Genomic DNA, 18,709 nt, shown 5'->3' on the forward strand with positions numbered 1-18,709 from the left:
AGCTGGGATTACAGACGCCCACCAACATGCCTGGCTAATTTTCGTATTTTTAGTAGAGACGGGGTTTCACCATGTTGGCCAGGCTGGTCTGGAACTCCAGACCTCAGGTGATCCACCCACCTTGGCCTCCCAAAGAATTTGCATTGTTTAAGCCACCCAGATAATGGAATTCTGTTAGGCAGCCTAAGCTAAAGCAGATATTGGTACCAATAAGTAGGGTGCTGATGTAACAAATACCTAAAAATGTGGAAGTGTCTGCTTAACGGATGGAGACTGGAAGAGTTTTAAGGTACAGGTTAGAAAAAGCCAATAACACCATAAGGGGACTTCTTAAAGGCAATTCTGGTGAGGGCGCTGAAGGAAAACATGAGAGCTGGAGAGAAAGCCTCAATCTTCTTAGAGAATATATGCATAATCATGTGTGTATTCCCTATGAAGAATACACGAACAGAATACTGATAAAAATATGAATGGTAAAGGCCATTCTGATGAGGTCTCAGATGGAAATAAGGAACATGTTATTGGAAATTGGAGGAAAGGTCATCTTTGTTATAAAGTGGCAAAGAACTTGGCTGAACAATTCAGCCAAGCTGTTCATGTTTGTGTCTTTCAATTGTTCATGTCTGTGTCTTTCAATTGTTCATGTCTTAGTGTTTTGTGGAGGGTAAAACAAAACTATTCAGCTGAGTTCATTTCTATGCCAAGTGTTGAAGGAGCAGCTTGGCTCCTCCTGATTGCATATAGTAAAACGCAACAAGAAATAAAGGCAGAAATGTTAAGGAAAAAGGAACCAGAACATAGATTTGGGAAATTCTCAGCCTGTCCATATTATAAAAAAAAAAAAAAAAAAGAAAGAAAGAAAGAAAAGAAAAGAGAAAGCATTTGGAAGAGTACACCCAGGGTGTGGCAGACCAACCGTTCGATAAGGTGATTAGTGTGACGTGGAGCGGATGCAGATGGGTCAAAAAGAAGACAGGATGACAAACTTCTCTTTTTACAGGATAGGACCACAGAGTTATACAGCTGAAAATGTGCACTATTTTTCAAAACATGGGAAGAATGACTCTGAAGGCAAATCAGAGATCAACAGTGCTGTCTCCTTGGTTTCAAAAAGGGAGACCATCATCTTGGGTTTCAGCATGAAGGAAACATTCATCTAGTTGCAACGTTCTACTTAGGCCCATGCCTAATCTTCCTACGTATTCTCGGGCTCCTTGAACATGCATTATACAGTCAGACTTCAATGACTGAATGGATATATGGAAAAAATATCCTCATCTATGGGGTAGTGCTTATTTGGAACAAAAACCTGTTAAGTCAGCAACAGTTACTTTAAAAGAATGCTAAATTTTATTTGATAAATCAATTTATAGCAAGACTGTTTCCCCTTCCCCCCCCCCTTTTTTTTTTTGAGACAGAGTTTCACTCTTGTTGCCCAGGCTGGAGTGCAGTGGCGTAATCTCTTGTAATCTCGTCTCACTGCAACCTTTGCCTCCCGGGTTCAAGCAATTCTCCTGCCTCAGCCTCTTGAGCAGCTGGGATTACAGGCATGCGCCACCACGCCCAGCTAATTTTTTGTATTTTTAGTAGAGACGGGGTTTCTGCATGTTGGTCAGGCTGGTCTTGAACTCCCAACCTCAGGTGATCTGCCCACCTTAGCCTCCCAAAGTACAGGGATTACAGGTGTGAGCCACCGTGCCCGGCCCCTCCCAGTTTTTGGTGTTAAAATGTCCTGGACACTTGGTGCAGGTCAAGATGTTATAAGCCCACTAGAGCCTATCTCCCTCACTGATTAAGCCCAAAAACTTGGGAAGTGAGGGAAGAAAATCTTTTTTTGTTGTTGTTTGTTTTTTGTTTTTTGAGACGAAGTCTTGCTCTATTGCCCCAGGATGGAGTGTAATGGCGCAATCTTGGCTCACTGCAACCTCCACCTCCCAGGTTCAAACAATTCTCCTGCCTCAGCCTCCCGAGTAGCTGGGATTACAGGCACCTGCCACCACGCCCGGCTAATTTTTGTATTTTTAGTAGAGATGGGGTTTCACCATGTTGGCCAGGCTGGTCTATGAACTCCTGACCTCCTGATTCGCCTGCCTTGGCCTCCCAAAGTGCTGGGATTACAGGCATGAGCCACCAGACCCAGCCTGTTTGGTAGTCTTTTAAAAGTTCCTAGCAATACTGGTGGTAGGGTGGACACATAAAACTCAGTAAGAAAATCTATTCTAGACAAACCAAGAGAAAGGGTACTGTGGAATATGAGGGAAGAATGTTTTTCTCCCTTTGCATTTTACCACTTTATTACTGCCACTTTACCCCAAAGGCAGTTCTGGTTACATGGAACTAACTGGCAGTGCTGGCAGTAACAACTCTTGAGAGAAGCTTGTCTTTCTAGCCATAAGGCAGATAAAAGATCTCCTTGGTAATGGAGATCATGGGGGAAATTGCAGAGCAGACAGCTAAAGAAGAGAATACCCTAAAATTCTGTGTTTGAACTGACCCAAGTTCCACGTTCACCTCTAACCTGTGCATGCATGCAACAGTATCAAAACAATACAGCCATGGCTCTCTGAGAAATAAATTCTGTTTGGGAGGCCAAGATGGGCGGACTGCTTGAGCTCAGGAGTTCGAGACCAGCCTGGGCAACATGGTGAAACCTCGTCTCTACTAAAAATACAAAAATTAGCTGGGCGTGGTGGCGCATGCCTGTAATCCCAGCTACTTGGGTAGCTGAGGCAGGAGAATCGTTTGAACCCTGGAGGCGGAGGCTACAGTGAGCAGAGATCACACCACTGCACTCTAGCCTGGGTGACACAGTAAGACACTGACTCAAAAAAAAAAAAAAAAAAAAAGAAAAAGAAAAAGAAATGAATCTGATATAAACCACCACTCTAGCCCCACAGTAACCTAAATGGTGTATGTGCTGTGCACAAAGCAAAGTCTTTGAAAAGTGAACTGACATCAGAACCACTAGCAACAAAAGCAGGGGTAGAACATGCCGGCTGAACCTAGCAGGGTTGATTGCCTGCTAAAACAAAACAAAATCAAAGTTCTCCAGATTTTTATAAGGAAACAGATTCTCACATAATATTCAAAATGTCCAGGATGTAATCCAAAATTACTCAACACACAAAGAGCCAGAAATATGTGACCAATTTTCAAAGGAAAAGACAATCAGCAAATGGAAAATCTGAGATGATCCAGATGTTGAAATTATCAGACAAAGACTTCAAAGCAGTTATTATAACCATGTTCCATGGTGGGGTGGGAGAGGAAAGGGAACTCTCTTGAAACAAATGAACGTTTTTAGCAGAGAAACTGAAACGCTAATCAAGAGCTAAATATAAATTTTATAAATGAAAAATAGAAAATCTATTTTCCATTTCTCAATAAATAAAATAAAAAATAGAAACATTTAATCCAAAATGAAGGCAGAAAACAGAAAGCAAAGGAACAAAAACCGGAGGGAACAAACAGAAAACACATAACAATGTCAGACCTAAATCCAATCATTTCAGTCACTATATGGTCTAAACAAACCAATTTTAAAAAGAAACATATTGTGAGATTCCCTTTTTTTTTTGAGATGGAGTTCACTCCGTTGCCCAGGCTGCAATGCAGTGGTGAGATCTTGGCTCACTGCAGCCTCCGCCTCCCAGGTTCAAGCAGTTCTCCTGCCTCAGCCTCCCAAAAGCTGGGACTACAGGCGCACGCTACCACGCCTGGCTAATTTTTGTATTTTTAGTAGAGACAGGGTTTCCCCATGTTGGCCAGGCTGGTCTCGAACTCCTGTCCTTAAGTGATCCGCCCTCCTGGACCTCCTAAAGTGCTGGGATTACAGGTGTGAGCCACCACGCCCAGCCGAGATTGCTTTTTTTTTGAGACAGTCTTGCTCTGTTGCCCAGGCTGGAGTGCAATGGCTCGATCTTGGCTCACTGCAACGTCTGCCTTCCAGGTTCAAGCCATTCTCCTGTCTCAGCCTTCCAAGTAGCTGGGATTGTGCCACCATACCCTACTAATTTTTGTATTTTTAGTAGAGACGGGATTTTACCATGTTGGTCAGGCTGGTCTCAAACTCCTGACCCCATGATCCACTTGCCTTAGCCTCCCAAAGTGCTGGGATTACAGGCATGAGCCACCGCATCCGGCCCGAGATTGTATTTTTAAAGATTCGACTACATGCTATCTACAAGAAATCCCTGTAAGTATGTTAACATAGAGAAGGTAGAAGTAAAAGGATGATAACTAGCATTACAGGATGATAAATAGCATCATGCAAATACTAATCAAAAGAAAGTTGAAGTAGCTCTACTAGTACCAGACAAAGTAATCTTCAGAACCTAGGAAGAGCTCCAGAAATAAATGATAACAGTAAAAGAAAATTCACTAAGAAGACATGGCAATATTAAGTATGTACCTAATAACAGACATCAAGCAAAAACTGAGAGAATTACAGAAGAAATAGGACGGGTGCACTGGCTCACACCTGTAATCCCAGCACTCTAGGAGGCCGAGGTGGGAAGATCTCTTGAGCTCGGGAGGTCAAAGTAAAACTATGATCACACCACTGCACTCCAACCTGAGCAACACTTTCTCAAATAAAAAACAACCACCACCACCAAAAACAAGAGGACTACAGTGGCTATATCTGTGAACAATAAAATAGACTTTAAGACAAACATTTTTTACTAAAGATAAAAAGAGATTTTTATAAAGAGTCAATTCATCAGAAAGACATAACAATTACACACAACAAAACCCCAGAATATTTGAAGCAAGCACAGAATTGAAGGGAGATACAGTTCTACAAACAATACTTGGAAACCTCAATATCCTACTTTCAATAATGTATGAAACATCTAGACAGAATAGCGATAAGGAAACAGGAGATTTGAACACTATAAACCAACTAGACTTAACTGACATAAAGAACATTCTACCCGAAAGGAGCAGAATACACATTCTTCTTAAAAAACACATAGAAATTCTCTAGGATAGACTATATGTTAGACCACAAAACAAGTCTCAATCAACTTTAAAAGACTGAAATCATACAAAGTTATCTTCTATGATTACATGGAATAAAGGTAGAAATCCGTAACAGAAGTGCCTGGCCTATAAGCAGTAATTTCATAATTAAAATGTATATTCTTTAGCTGGGATTACAGGCATGTACCACCAAGCCCAGCTAGTTTTTCTACTTTTTGGAGAGATGGGGTTTTGCCATGTTGCCCAGGCTGGTTTTGACCGCAAGCGATCAGCCCATCTTGGCCTCCCAAAGTGCTGAGATTACAGGCGTTGAGCCACCAACCCGGGCCAAAATGTATGCTTCATTGCACAATCAAGCAAAGAAAAAAAAAATGTTGGCTGGGCGCAGTGGCTCATGCCGTAATCCCAGCACTTTGGGAGGCCGAGGTGGGTGGATCACCTGAAGTCAGGAGTTCAAAACCAGCCTGGCCAAAATGGTGAAACCCCCGTCTCTACTAAAATATAAAAATTAGCTAGGCGTGGGGGCATGTGCCTGTAATCCCAACTACTCATGAGGCTGAGGCAGGAGAATCACTTGAACCTGGGAGGCAGAGGTTGCAGTGAGCTGAGATCACGCCACTGCACTCCAGCCTGGGCAACAACAGTGAAACTCCGTCTTAAAAAAGAAAGAAAGAAAGAAAGAAAGAAAGAAAGAAAAAGTTACTATTCTTTGAGAACTCAAAACATTTTAGACATGTTAGAACTACATAATATACAAAAACATCAATTAAATATATAAAAAATATATATATATCAATATAGAAACACACTACCTACAATGCAAGTAACTAGCCTCACCTCAAAGCAGGAGTTCTGAGACATTCAAAATCTTAGAGCATAGTTTGTCATTGTGTATGATAGTATAACTATAAAGTAATGAGACTGTATAACAAATGCTACATCTATAACTAATTATGTATTATCACTATATATTTATACAGATACATCCTGAGTAGGTAAAGGTTGATGAGGCATCCTAAGTCCCAGGAATAAACAGAAGTATATTAACATTTCACACAAATAAAAAACAAATTTACCAAGAGGGAGAAACTAAAATGGAATACAAATAGAAATAAATGAACCTAACTGTATTTCAAGTGAATACTGTAACTACACTGAAAGGGTGTGGACCTAACTCAAATTTTCCAGTTATTTTACTCCCAGTCCAAGGAAAAAAAGAATTATAAACAAGGATTGAACTTTATACAGTTTTGTTTTTCACAATGATACGAATTAGCAGTTCCAAAACTGTGTGTATTCTTGGGTTGAACATCTAAGTAAATACGCTGTGGAAATCAGGAGCCAGGTTTTTACTAGGGAAGAGAGTTATAAAAACGACAAAAGAATATTAGAAAGAAGCGTGTAGTGTTAAGCTGTAATTAGATATATTAGTATGAAATCCACTGTGTTTTCTCTTTTTTTTTTTTTTTGAGACAGAGTCTTGCTGTTGTCCAAGCTGGAATGCAGTGGCACGATCTTGGCTCACTACAACCTCTACCTCCTGGGTTCAAGTGATTCTCCTGCCTCAGCCTCCCAAGTAGCTGGGATTACAGACATGCACCACCACACCCAGCTAATTTTAATATTTTTAGTAGAGACGGGGTTTCACCATGTTGGCCAGGCTGGTCTCACCTCAGGTGATCTGCCCACCTCGGCCTCCCAAAGTGCTGGGATTACAGGCGTGAGGCACCATGCCCGGCCATAATTTTTGTATTTTTAGTAGAGACAGGGTTTCACCATGCTGGCCAGGCTGGTCTCAAACTCCAAGTGATTCAACCCCAAGTGATCTCGGCTTCCCAAAGTGCTGGGATTAAAGGCATAAGCCACCACGCCGAAATCCAGTTTTTAATATATAAACACATGTAGATATGTGTTATATATGTGTGTGTGTGCGTGTGTCCTAGCTCTTAACAACTGAGAGAACCTAGAGGCAACGACACTTCAGTAGTACCGAGCACATCACTTAGAGTCTAGATCATGGATTTAAAATATTGTTCTCCATTAAAAGAAACCAAAGATCCCTGGCTGAGTTCAGGTCATGGACAAGTAAAACATTAGATGAGTTTGGGACATTTGTTATGGCAGAAAGCAAGTAAGTGCTCAAATAATGAAGGCATGTCAAAATATTACCGGGGTCAGCTTGGAGGGGCTCCCTCTAACTAACACAGCACAATTTGAGCCTCAAAATACATAACAAGGCCAGGCACAGTTGCTCTCACCTGTAATCCCAGCACTTTAGGTGGCCAAGGCTGGTGGATCTCCTCAGGAGTTCGAGACCAGCCTGGCCAATGTGGTGAAACCTCGTCTCTACCAAAAATACAAACATTAGCTGGGCGTGGTGGTGGGCACCTGTAATGCCAGCTACTTGGGAGGTTGAGGCAGAAGAATTGCTTGAACCTGGTAGGCGGAGGTTGCAGTGAGCTGAGATTGTGCCACTGCACTCCAGCCTGGGCAATAAGAGTGAAACCCCGTCCCAAAAAAAAAAAAAAAAATTACATAAACTCAAATTTTCCCATAAAATGCTTATCATTTGCATTAGGAAAAACAGTTAACTTTACAGTGAAGAAACTTGGCAGTCGCCCTATGTGATTAAAGTTAACATCACCAACAATGGGAAAACAGACATTTTGTGACTCCTGATATGCTGCACTAAGGACACAATTTACTTCTGTAATATTCCTGTGTAATAATGAGGAATCTAAACATTCAAATTTATAGACGTGTATAAAATAACTGGCCTGTCCTCAAAATGCCAACATCATGAGAAGACAAAAGAGTCTCAGGAACTGTTCCCGAGCAAAGCAAACTAAGGGGACATAACTAAACAATGCATGATCCTGGATAACTCTGACTATTAATGGAGATAACAGTGAATTGTGAATAAGGCCTATACAGTAGATATTAGCATTATGTCAATACCCACCTTCCTGATTTTGATAATTATATTGTGCTTATCAAAGATAACGTCCTTCCAGCCTGGGCAACATGGTAAAACCCTGTCTCTACAAAAAATAAAAAATTAGCCAGGCACGGTGGCATGCACCTGTAGTACCAGCTACTCAGGAGGCTGAGGTGGGAGGATCACCTGAGCTCAGGGAGGTCGAGGCTGCAGTGAGTTGTGATCGTACCACTGCATTCCAGCCTGGACGACAGAGCAAGACTCTGTCTCAAAAAAAAAAAAAAAAAGAAAGAAAAGAAAGAAAGAAAAAGAGAGAGAGAAAAGGAAGGAAGGAAAGGAGGGAAGGAGGGAGGGAGGGAGGGAGGGAGGGAGGGAGGAAGGAAGGAAGGAAGGAAGGAAGGAAGGAAGGAAGGAAGGGAGGGAGGGAGGGAGGGAGGGAGGGAGGGAGGGAGGGATAAAGTCTTTATTCTTAGAAAATAGCCACTAAAGTATTTAGAGGTAAGAAGGGTTCCTGCCAGAAATATGATCAAACAGTTCCACAGAGAAAAATCTACAGTGTCCAATCATATTCAATCCAAACACGGCCCCAAGACATTATAATCAAACTGTCAAAAAAAAAAAAAAAAATCAGAGACAAAGAGAAGATCCTGAAAGCAGCAAGAGAAAAGAAGCAAACAACATATAAGGGACTTCCAATATGGCTAGCAGCAGATATCTCAGAGGAAACCTTCACGCCCAGAGACAGTGGGATGATATGTTGAAAGTGCCAGATGAAAAAAAAAAATGGCAACCAAGAATACCGTATCAAGCAAAGCCGTTCTTCAGAATGAAGGAAAGATAAAAGGGTTTCCCATACAAAAGCTGAGTGAGTTCTTCATTACCAGACCTGTCTTACAAGAAATGCTAAAGGTAATTCTTTAAGCTGAAAGAAAGGATGTTAATGAGAAACACAAAACATCTCAAAGTATAAAACTGACTGGTGAAAGTAAATACAGTAAAATTCAGAATACAGATGGTCCCAAAGTATAGGGTATATTTGACTTTGGAAATAAAGAGGTCAATTACCTGGGGTAAAGGAGGGATGGAGAGGAAGATGAGGGAGATGACAATAATATGTTTCATAGGACTGTTACAAAGACTTAATGAGGTAATATTTCTCAAACAATTAGAACGGTGCCTGTCACAAAGAAAACAACATACAAATTTACACTGAATTAGAAGAAGTAACTATTTCTCAAAGATCATAGAACTAAACGGTGTAACAGGGATTCAAACCAACACTGACTCCAAAGTTCACGTTCTTAACCAGTAGGACTAGTCTGCCTCCTGGCTTTAGGAGTTACTTGAAAAAATGTTTAACATGGATCTGGATTTTCACCTACCCTTCCAGAGTGAAACTGCATTATCAACCCATCTGAGAGGTCTTAAGACTACATAAGATTTCAAAGATGTGAACCCATGCTTAGGATGGCACAGCAGGTTGGTCCTTTTTTTTCCCCCCTCTGCGTCCTGGTGCCTGAGGTTAGAAATGGCAGACAGGAAGCCACCAGCACCAAAGACATGATGCCCAGGGCACTGGAGCGCTTTCCCTCTGCCTCCAGACATGATAGGGAACGTACATACCTGGTCCTTGTCAAGAAAGGGAGGGTGGCATTGACCTTTAGTTGTTTGTTGACCAAACAACAAAATAATTCCTAGGCAGCATACATCAATTATCAGAAGCATATTGCTGCCTGTCCTGAGACCACAGCCAAGGGAAGGGCTGTTTCCTAAGAAATACACTAGGAGTACAAAGGACTCTTTCTTCAAGGTGGTCTCCCTCTTCAACCTGAAGTTTCCTCTGCTTGAAAAAGTCTAATGTTAAAAGCCTGGCAAAAATGTGTATAAACATACTTTACTTGAAGTTGCACTCATTTGTCAAGTCCTTCTCCTTCAATGGGTTTTTGCAGTCAAAGCCCTCTTGCTTTAAAGAATGGACAAGAATCAAAAAGTAGGTTCAACAGGACCATAAAACATATTGGTATGTTAGCTTGTGCAAGATTTTGCTATGAAATCAATAAAGCAGAACTGAGACTAAAATGTTAAATTCTATCCAGTTATAAAGAAAAATATTTTGACGTAAACAGAGAAAAACTACTAGAAACTATTCTCTTGGGGTTAGATTCATGGGCAAAGACAGAAATATCTTAGATGTCACTTAATCCTTTTCTGTTGTTTTTCGAGATAAGGTCTCATTCTATCACCCAGGCTGGAGTGCAGTGGCATCACCAGAGCTCAATGCAGCCTCAAACTCCTGGGCTCCAGTGACCCTCCTACTTCAGGATCCCAAAGTGCTGGGATTACAGGTGTGAGCCACTGTGCCTGGCCATTTACTATTTTTAAATTTTATCTATGACTACCATCACTACAAAATTCTAAGCTTTATTTTTAGCTTACTTAAGTGCAATGTTCAGAAAGAGTAAGAAAGAAATACTATATTCTTGCAAACTATGCTCATAAAAGCTTTGAGAAACTTGCCCATTACTAGCTGGGTATTCCTTTTGCTCTAATACTGTATTTCCTCAAATTAAGTCCTGAGATATAAATCTCTCAAATCAATTGACAAAACTGATATTATCAATATCAGCCCTATGAATTCCTTTTTTTTTTTTGAGACAAGAGTCTCGCTCTGTCACCCAGGCTGGAGTGCAGTGGTGCAATCTCAGCTCACTGGAAGCTCTGCCTCCTGGGCTCACATCATTCTCCTGCCTCAGCCTCCCGAGTAGCTGGGACTACAGATGCCCGCCACCACGCCCAGCTAATTTTTTGTATTTTTAGTAGAGACGGGGTTTCACTGTGTTAGCCAGGATCCTGGTCTCGATCTCCTGACCTCATGATCCGCTCGCCTTGGCCTCCCAGTGCTGGGCTTACAAGCGTGAGTCACCGTGCCCAGCCTTTTTCTTTCTTTTTTTTTTTTTGAGATGGAGTCTCACACTGTTGCCAGGCTGGAGTGCGGTGGTGCTATCTCCGCTCACTGCAACCTCCACCTCCCGAGCTCAAGCAATTATCCTGCCTCAGCCTCCCAAGTAGCTGGGACTACAGGCATGCACCACCACGCCCAGCTCATTTTTGTATTTTTAGTAGAGATGAGGTTTCACCTTTTTGGCCACGATCTCTTGACCTCATGATCCGCCTGTCTCAGCCTCCCAAAGTGCTGGGATTACAGGCATGAGACACTGCACATAGCCCTAACCCTATGAATTCTTAACTTTTTTTATTATTATTTCTAATAAATTTACCCTGACATTCTTTTGAGGAATACATGGAGAACTGACAATTGGTTATGTTAGTTTACATGTTCCCTTGTTCTTATTACATCAGATGTATCTATAAGAAGGGTTTGCTCAGCAGCCCCGGGGGGGGGGGAAAAAACGTTCACATTCTTTAGGTCTGACCCATGGTAAGGAGAGGGAGGATTAGAGAACATTTACTGACCATATGGAAATTTTGGATGTTATAAATTCAGAGATTCAGACCGACTGAATCAAATTAAAATGTTTTAGATAATGGGAGGCAGGACACAGAGGCATTCAAACTAGCATGTGGCGTTTCCTTTTTTCTTTTACTTTTGAGACGGAGTCCCGCTCTGTCGCCCAGGCTGGAGTGCAGTGGTGCAATCTTGGCTCACTGAAACCTCCGCCTCCCGGGTTCAAGCGATTCTCCTGCCTCAGCCTCCCAAATAGCTGGGATTACAGGCGAGCACCACCACACCCAGTTAATTTTTGTATTTTTAGTAGAGACAGGGTTTCACCATGTTGGTCAGGCTGGTGTCGAACTCCTGACCTCTGATCCGCCAGCCTCGGCCTCCCAAAGTGTTGGGATTACAGGCGTGAGCCACTGCCTCCAGGTGGCATTTCCTATGGAAGGCAAGATGGTCAGATCAGGAAAAGCTGCGGTTATAGTCTGGACACTGTAAAGGTTTTATTCCAATATGTTTTCCTAAATGTCTTTTTAGTTCATCAGACGGAGCAAATGTCCATGTGCATCCCTCCCATGTACATTTGTAGGGTTTTTCTGTGTGTGGTCTTCTGTGTGCTTTCAAGTGGGAGCTTTCAGTGCACATTTTATTGCATCCATTGTAATCACATCTGCGTATCCTCCACTTCCTTTGCGTATCCGGGAATTCCACAGGTACAAGTCTCTTCCCAGGTTGCACGACGACCAAAGGGTGATTTTCTTGCAACAATGCTTGCAGGGGGACACTGAGTTCATTAAGGGCGGGTGACATTTCTTCAGGATAATCTGTTCTCTGTGGTTCGATCCCAGGTTCTATTTTAATTTTTTTCTGTGATACAGGATTTTCTTATGATTCAATTACAGGTAGGCTACTACTAGACTTTTCCGTCTCCTCCATAGAAGACCTCTTCCTACTCCTCCTCAAGGAGACCATGAGGCCACGAAAGGCTGCTGGAGGTGACTCGTGTACATAAAGGGGATGGGCTGCACCACCACGGGCTGGATGACCAGCAGGATCCCGGGCTCCATATTCTGTGCCACGAGAGGGCAGCTGCCATTACCCGTAGCATGGACAGTGGCATGTCGAAGGTCTGCCGGTCTGGAGAAGGGGGTATTTTTTCATCAGTGGGCTGGAAGAAGGCATGCTCAACCTAGGCGATGCTCCCTGGTGTGAGGATGGGAACTTCAGAGAGGAGTGCAAATTCCCAGCCAAAAGAAGTGAACTCCACTTGCTCACAGTGAGGTCCACTGGCTCCATCTGTATTCCGTGCGACAGGCCTTCAAGGGTCTGAAAGAACTTATCAGGCAATTGTGTGGAGTAGATGACCCCATACTTGTTGGGCTTTATGGATTCCATGTAATTAGATGAGTGAGACACTGGACAGGGTCCATGGGCCTCTTAACAGGAACTGGGTCAAACATGAGCATTCTTTTAAACCTTCTAGGGTGCTCTGGTGTTTGGCTTTGAGAGGTGCGGTCAGGGACGCCGCCGACGAGAAATAAAGGCCCAGATCCGGGCTGCCTGGAGCCTCCCAAGCGCAGTAATGTTACAGTTCCAGTCTGGGCGGCTTTGGCGGCAGCGGTAGGGGACAAGGACGGGCAGGTGTGCAGCGGGCGCTCTCCCTGGGCTCCGGCTTGGGCCTGGCTACTCGCGGCTCCCCTCTGGCTCCTGTCCCCAACTCCAGGCAGTCACGTGATGCCAGCGCTGCTCACTCTGCAAGCCTCGCTGCTCACTCTGCAAGCCTCCCTGGGATGGAGGGGTAAGTAGAGGCTGGGATCCAGGGTGGGAGGGTCAGGGTTGAATTCTTTAGATAGATAGCAAGGAGCTGGGTGCAGTGGCTCATGCCTGCAGTCACACCACTTTGGGAGGCCGAGGCAGATGATTACCTGAGGTCAGGAGTTTGAGACCAGCCTGGCCAACATGGTGAACCCCATCTCTACCGAAAATACAAAAATTAGCCAGGCTGGTGGCGGGTGCCTGTAATCCCAGCTACTTGGGAGGCCAAGGCAGGAGAATCGCTTGAACACAGGAGGCGAAGGTTGCAGTGAGCCAAGATCGTACCACTGCACTCCAGCCTGGGCAATAAAAGCGAAACTCTGTCTCAAAAGAGGAAAAAAAAGAAAAGGATAGCAAGGTCAAAAAAATACTGAGAATCCATCCTATAATGAAAAGCTAACAATGACATTCCTGTTACATTCCCAAACCAGAACACTGGTAAAAACCACTCTAGTCATAGCTGTGATAACCTCAATAAGCACTTTACATTTCTCTGAACATGTACTCCCAACACCCACCCCCAACACACACACACCTTGAGTCTGAAAGGGTATACACAAAAATGTTTACGTTAGGAGGAAAGATAAATGTGGTTTATTTTTTCTTACACTTTTTACACTTTTTTTTTTGGAGACAGGGTCTTACTCTGTTGCCTAGGCTGGAATTCAATGGCACCATCAGGGCTCACTGCAGTCTCAAGTGATAGTCCTATCCAAGTAGCTGGGACTACAGGTGCATGCCACCATGCCCAGCAAATTTTTTTTTTTTTTTTAGTAGAGATGTGGTTTTGCTATGTTGTCCAGGCTGGTAAATATACTTTTTGATATTTTTCTGATTTTTTTCACAAAAAGTTTCTAAAAGTGGCCGTTATGTCACCCAGGCTGAAGTGCAGTGGTGCCATCTTGGCTCACTGCAACCTCCGCCTTCTGGGTTCAAGTGATTCTCCTGCCTCAGCCTCCCCAGTAGCTGGGACTACAGGTGCCCACCACCACGCCTGGTGAATTTTTGTATTTTCAGTAGAGATGGGGTTTCACTATTTTGGCCAGGCTGGTCTTGAACTCCTGATCTCGTGATCTGCCCGCCTCAGCCTCCCAAAGTGCTGGGATTACAGGAGTGAGCCATCACGCCCGGCCCTGTTGAGAGCTTTAAAAATGACTATAAGACTCTGTCTGTTCCGCCTCCCGCCCCCATCCCCTCACAAAAAAAAAAAAAAAAAAAAAAAAGAGTAAATGCAAAGACAAATAATGATCATTAATCATCATTATTCGTTAAAATTTTATAATATTTCCCTGAGATTCTGCTGCAACAATAACCTGCCAATGTATTTTATACTTCCTACTTTTTATTAAATCAGAACTATTTCTTGGTGGAAACTGAATTTTATTCTATTAATACATCTTAATTTTCTTTATTCTCTCTTAATGTTTTATCTGAAAACTTCTTTCCTCCCTCTTCGAGCAATTGTGAAACTTCCTACGGATAAGACTTTTAGTATTCATCTTTGTCCCCGCTGAAAAACCTGTCTTTACCACTGAAGCATAAGTTCTGTTCCTACTCATTATTCCCTTCTTAAAATGTTTAAGGATTGCTTGTTACAGAAAAAAGGTTATTTTTTTCACTTATGTGCTTGTCTTATGCAGGGTATATCATAAGTTCTAGTCAGCAAATTTAATATTAAAATACAAAAAACAAAAATACAAACACCCACAATAACCTATTCCTACCCTACAACTGATACAACGCAGAAAGATGGTCTCCTTGCTTCCAAGACTATTACATGTCATTTCATTCAATAACAGATAAGCAATTCTTCCCATTCTCAGAGCTCTTGTTACAGATTAAGTGTCTCACTCGATGTTCATTCCAGAAGTACTGGGTATCATTTCATTGTTTCCAAAGTTCCTTTTCACTGTGTCCTACTTGTTATATGTTGTGGCACATCTCAACTTTCAACTTCAAAATTACGAGAATTTAAAGAGAATATGAACCAGTCTGATTCATTTAGGAAGAGCATCTCTGTGACATGATGCAGCCATCACAAACCCAGAGCAGTGAAAGCCAGGGTCTGTTCAACAGGCCCTATGTGTTAATGTTTAGCAATACAACAATGATCAAAGCCTTAAAAGCTCTTGAATCACCATCAAGTTTAAACGATTATCCAGGTAACTGCCCAATACAAAAATGGGTGACTATCAGAAAAAGCACAAGCTATGATAACGAAACTCTGTATTACAGGACCACTGTAGGTTCCCCCCGCCATCCACTTCTAAGTAAGATACTTTAGGAAGCAAGAATGTCTCTGCTGCCTTTATCAACTATAAAACCAGAAGGTGACCCCAAATGACCATATGCTGATACTCTAAGTGCAGGAGAACACTTTCATGTAATCTCCTTCAACTTACCCCTTGGAACAAGCACCACTTTATAACAGATAGATTTTCCAATACTCCACTAAGTGATTGAAGAGCACAGGCCTAGAAAAATTTTATTAATCTTTCTACAGATTAAACAATGCCTTCCTTTCTTGTACCTCAAGGAGCTCAAGGAAACTTCTTTCCCCACACAGTTCAACTGCTAAATTCAAGTCAAGTTTGAATGGAGTTTTAAGCTGAAAACATTCAGCCTGGGATAAAAGGCAAAGATAATGAGAAAGAATACAACCAACTAAAGGGGCACAAGGATTATGCCTTTTTCTACTTGATCCAGTTAGATAATAACTGTGTTTACTGTCATGAAGGAAAACAATTACATACACTTTTTTTTTTTTTTTTTTTTGCGACAGAGTCTCACTCTGTTGCCCAGGCTGGAGTGCAGTGGCACAATCTCAGCTCACTGCAAGCTCCACTTTCCAGATTCAAGTGATTCTCATGCCTTAGCCTCCTTGGTAGCTGGGATTACAGGCATGCGCCTGCACATCCAGCTAATTTTTGTATTTTTAACAGAGATGGGTTTCGCCATATTGGCCAGGCTGGTCTCAAACTCCTGGCCTCCAGTGATCCGCCTGCTTCTGCCTCCCAGAGTGCTGGAATTACAAGCATGAACCACCACATCCGGCCTCACTCACATACACTTCTACTGCAAGGAAAGAAAAGCCAACCAAAAACCCCCACCATCTGTAGAGAGAATACTGAACCAGACAACAGAAGACAAAGCTTACAGTTTTGGCTACTCTTTTTCTCTTTCAGATCAAAATCAGAACTGAGGCCCTGTGCCTCAGTTTCCTCTACTATAAGATGTCAATATTAATATCAGTCTTCATCAAAGTCAGTGGATCTTTTTAAGAATCAAGAAAATGTGGCCGGGAGCGGTAGCTCACACCTGTAATCCCAGCACTTTGGGAGGCTGAGGCAGGTGGATCACGTGAGGTGAGGAGTTCGAAACCAGCCTGGCCAACATGGTGAAACCCCATCTCTACTAAAAAGGCAAAAAATTAGCTGGTCATGGTGGCACACGCCTATCCCCCCTACTTGGGCAGCTGAGAGAGAAGAATCACTTAAACCCAGGAGGCAGAGGTTGCAGCAAGCCAAGATCGTGCCACTGCATTCCAGCCTGGGTGACAGAGAGAGATCCATCTCAAAAAAGAAAAGAAAAATCAAGAAAATGTATATGAAGATTCTTCAAAAATAAAAATGTACAATAAAATCTATCATTAACAGCCAGGCATGGTGGCTCATGTCTATAATCCCGGCACTTTGGGAGGTTGAGGTGGACGGATCACTTGGGGTCAGGCGTTCTAGACCAACAAGGTGAAACCCCATCTCTACTAAAAATACAAAAAAAATTAGCCGGGTATGGTGGCATGTGCCTGTACTCCCAGCTACTTGGGAGGCTGAGGTAGGAGAATCGCTTGAACCTAGGAGGCGGAGGTTGCAGTAGGCCAAGATCACGCCACTGCACTCCAGCCCACATGACAGGGCGAGACTCCTCAAAAAAAAAGTGTCATTAACAATCACAGTTCTTTTCATGTCTGTTAATTGTACTTGTGAAACTTAAACAACTGAAAAGCTATTAATAACTTCAATAAGATACACTCATATGCATTCAACTAGTTTTTTTTGTTTGTTTTGGTTTTTTTTGAGACAGGGTCTCTGTTGCCTAGGGTGGAGTGCAGTAGTACGATCTTGGTGGCTCACTGCAGCCACCACCTCCAGGCTCGAGCGATCCTCCCACCTCAGCCCCCCAAGCAGCTGAGACTACAGGTGCACACCACCACACCCAGTTAATTTTTTTCTACAGGCAGGGTTTTGCCATCTTGCCCAGGCTGGTCTTGAACTCCTGAGCTCAAGCAATCTGCTTACCTTGGCCTCCCAAAGTGCTAAGATTACAGGTGTGAGCCACAGTACCCAGCCTCAACTGGTATTTTATTATGTACCCATTGTTTATTAAATCACTGTTGAGATACTTACATACAAGTTCAAGTATGTCTCTAGGTGTATTCAGGGTACATTTGTTGTGAAAATAACAAGAGTTGGGGAGACTTTTGTAAGTAAAAATAAGGACGAAAGTTGTGAAATATATCTGTATTACTAAACATCTCATAATACAAAGCATGTATTATAAAGGCATAAACATGTTATAAAGTTTAAATTGTATGTTATATAAAGTTATAAAAACTTGAGTAATAAATTCTCCCCAAGATACAATGCACACACATGTGTGTAATTTTTTTGAGATGGAACCTTGCCAGATTGGGCTCAAGCACTCCTCCCGCCTCAGCCTCCAGAGTAGCTGAGACTACAGGTGCGCAACAACACACCTGGGCTCTAATTTTTATATGGTGAAATGTGGTTTCAAATAAAAAGATAAAGGATGAATAATTCTTTTTTTTTTTTTTTGAGACAGAGTCTCTCTCTGTCGCCCAGGCTGGAGTGCAGTGGCATGATCTCAGCTCACTGCAAGCTCCGCCTCCCGGGTTTACCCCATTCTCCTGCCTCAGCCTCCCAGGTAGCTGGGACTACAGGCGCCCGCCACCTCGCCCGGCTAGTTTTTTTGTATTTTTTAGCAGAGACAGGGTTTCACCGTGTTAGCCAGGATGGTCTGGGCCTCCCAAAGTGCTGGGATTACAGGCTTGAGCCACCGCACCCAGCCAAGGATGAATAAGCCTGACCCCTGAAATAAAATTAGTCTTTAGTATTTTATTTACTTTTATTTTTTTTGAAACAGGGTCTTACCATCACCCAGGCTGAAATGCAGTGGCTCAATTACGGCTCACTGCAGCCTCGACAAGTATTCTAAAAATCAGTACCAGCAATAACTTGTCCTCAGATTCTTCTCCTCCTCCAACATCCTCTAAAATGTCTGCTTAAAATAAAGCAACCCGGCCAGGCGCGGTGGCTCACACCTGTAATCCCAGCACTTTGGGAGGCTGAGGCAAGTGGATCACTTGAGGTCAGGAGTTCAAGACCAGCCTGGCTAATGGTGAAACCCCGTCTCTACTAAAAATACAAAAAAATGGCCAGGTGTGGTGGCACACGCCTGTAATCCCAGCTACTTGGGAGGCCGAGGCAGGAGAATCA

General features: G+C 42.8%; 1 protein-coding gene, 1 non-coding gene and 1 pseudogene across 3 annotated transcripts in view; all 3 read right to left on the reverse strand.

Annotated features, from left to right (window-relative positions):
* Nucleotides 1-18,709, reverse strand: part of UBTD2 (ubiquitin domain containing 2) — a 70,929-nt gene that overhangs the window by 34,568 nt on the left and 17,652 nt on the right. The gene's annotated exons all lie outside the window — the stretch shown is intronic.
* On the reverse strand, nucleotides 9,424-9,568 carry LOC112627257. The gene has a single exon (XR_003120105.1). It is a non-coding gene; the product is annotated as a small nucleolar RNA SNORA57 (small nucleolar RNA).
* Nucleotides 9,816-12,844, reverse strand: LOC112626153 (annotated as a pseudogene).

This window comes from Theropithecus gelada, chromosome 6 (genome assembly GCF_003255815.1).
Source record: "Theropithecus gelada isolate Dixy chromosome 6, Tgel_1.0, whole genome shotgun sequence".
NCBI lineage: Eukaryota > Metazoa > Chordata > Mammalia > Primates > Cercopithecidae > Theropithecus > Theropithecus gelada.